The sequence below is a fragment of the Aplysia californica genome, unplaced genomic scaffold (assembly GCF_000002075.1).
Source record: "Aplysia californica isolate F4 #8 unplaced genomic scaffold, AplCal3.0 scaffold00174, whole genome shotgun sequence".
Lineage (NCBI taxonomy): Eukaryota > Metazoa > Mollusca > Gastropoda > Aplysiida > Aplysiidae > Aplysia > Aplysia californica.
This window is the reverse complement of record NW_004797444.1, coordinates 1,131,684-1,134,271: the sequence shown is the minus strand read 5'-3', so window position 1 is coordinate 1,134,271 and position 2,588 is coordinate 1,131,684.

Below are 2,588 nucleotides of genomic sequence, written 5' to 3'. Positions count from 1 at the left end.
TTGTTGTTGTTGTTGTTGTTGTTGTTGTTGTTGTTGTTGTTGTTGTTGTTGTTTGTTGTTGGTGGTGGTGGTGCTGTTGTTGCTGTTGATGTTGCTGTTGCTATTGCTGCTGATGTTGATGCTGCTACTGGTGCTGCTACTGCTGCTGCTGTATATTTCTCAAGACACATTTTATTTGTTTGTGCTGAAAATGGGGAAGGGGGCAGGGTGGATGTATACAAAATGTGTACAGAACATTGTTTGGGGCAAGTGGATATGTATCTGACTTTAAAAGATATTCTCCAGATCAGCAACGAAAAAACTTTAGTTTATTTAGGGGCCTGCATTTTTTTTTGTTTCCGTCGTTTTTTACTGTTTTCTTTGCTTTCTTAATATGTTGCTATTGTTGTTATTTTTGTTATTGTCATTGTTGTTTTGTTACAACTGTTGCGTGTTCACAATTGGCAGTTCCCGCCATCAAGCAAATGCCCACCGTTTGTTTTACTGTTGTTGTTATCCTTGCCGTTATTTTATTGCAATTGGCGTTATCATTTTTGTTAATATTGTTATTACTGTTGTGAGGGAAAGTTGACGTAAAGGGTTATTGTAGAGTATTTAAAAAAACCGGAATACATAGCAATATTTTTTAAAGTAGCAAAACCTCTTAGTAATCTCACAAGTAGAAGCAAAAAAGATTTTAAAAGTTCAACAACTCAAATACCTTGGGCGCTCTCGTGGCCTATAGTTTAAGGAATTCGCCACTCATTCAATAGTTCCCGGGTTCGGATCCGGAGAGCGACGGAAAATTTTCTTCTCTAAAAATTGTCTCATTCCGCTTCCTTTCCTGCTCTCTAACAATGTTTTGTCGTCTTTTTTCGTCTCCACTTTCTGCTCCTGCCCCCTCACCTCCTTTGCCCCCTCCTCTGGGCTCCTGACTCTTTCTTTAGCCTTTCTACTGCTACTCGTTGGCTCCTTCTTACTGCTGTCTTTCAGCCACGCCCCTGATCTTCCGCTAGAAAAGACCTTCACTTAGCCTTCTCTGACAAAGGTGAAAAATCTCGGAGGTCCGTGTGCAAGTTGTGCATGTTAAAGATCCCTTGGAGGTCCAAAAATCGATAAGAGTAGGCTTCGGCGCCACCCGGGCAAAATTCAAAATTTCCTATCACCTAAAAATGTTTAATGTGTCCCGCGCGCTCATATGACCTAAACGTCACTCGCAAATGAAAGGAAGAATCACTACAGCTATAGAGAGCTTCTTTTAATTGAGACAAGTCAAGAAAAATAGAACTTCTCAAGGACTACTAAAATAAGGGTTCTTAACGTCTATGCGTTGTCAACCCTTCTATACGTCTGTGAATGGTGAATAATTACCAAAGATAGAGGAAATAAAATACATTCAACAGAAATGTGGTTTCTCAGGAGACTTTCAAGAATTTAATGAATAGAAAAGAAATCAAACGAGGGAGTAGTGAAAGAAGCACAGGGGGCCAATCACCGAGAAGCGACAGATACGATTTCTGGGACACATGAGTCGTTGTAAGACGTTGCACATCTTGATCTCACTGGAAAAATCGAAGGCAAACGAGGCAGTGGTGGGCTTAAAGAAAATTATTAAGGAAACCTGAACAAATGGGTGACGAGGAAATGCTATGATAATGTAGGATTTTTGAGAGCGGAGAAATGATTGAAGAATTGCCATCCCCGATGTCTGCTTTATGATGATGGCTGTTGTTTATTCAGTGCTTTGTATGTATTTTTGCGGATTCGTAGAAACTATGACAGACAATTGATTTATGTTGTTGGTTTGTTCGTTTTTCGTTATTACGTTTATTTCTGAGCTTGTGGTTCATGTGTTGCATCTAGTGCTCTTTTTGTTGCAGGGGCTGTTGTTATTGTTATTGTTTTTGTTATTGTTGCTGTTGTTACTGTCATAACTGTTGTTTAACTTCTTGTCTTTGTTCTACCTTGAAAAAGCTAGATATAAATGTCATATTTTTGTTCTTGTTATTGCTTTATATAATAATATTAGCATACATTTCCAAAGTATAAATAGTTAATTGAAATAGATAACCACCAACCAAATACATTACTCTCGAAATAAGAAGAGAAGTAACAAATATGGAGGACTTTTGTTATAGTGTTTTGTTTTTTGTTATTTGGTTTTTGTTTTTTTAATGCGCCTTTCCATAAAGGTATCTCGCTCATGAATTAATGCAAGCATTTTGCATAACTGTCAGTTGTCATGGAAAAAGAAGTAGAGACATGATATTTTCCCCTGTGATTTGGATGAAGTGACGGTTTAAAGTGCAGTGAGTTCAAAAGTAAGGAGAATCTGTCGGAATGTTAATTGTGTAAGCAAGACCTGTCTCCGTACAGTTCGCAAGACTCGACAGTAAACAGAGAACTTGTGAGTTGTTAGCTTTGTGTTCCGTACGACGCCCCTCTAACAATAACCTCCTGACACCCTGGCCCACAACCTGACAAAACGGAAGGAGGGAACCTGACCAAGAAGAGGAAAATTAATATCTACCTTTTAGAAAGCAATGTAAAGGTGCCCGAGCAAGTGCTTAACCCCTTACGTGTTATGCCCCCAACCTTTTTTGGCCCCG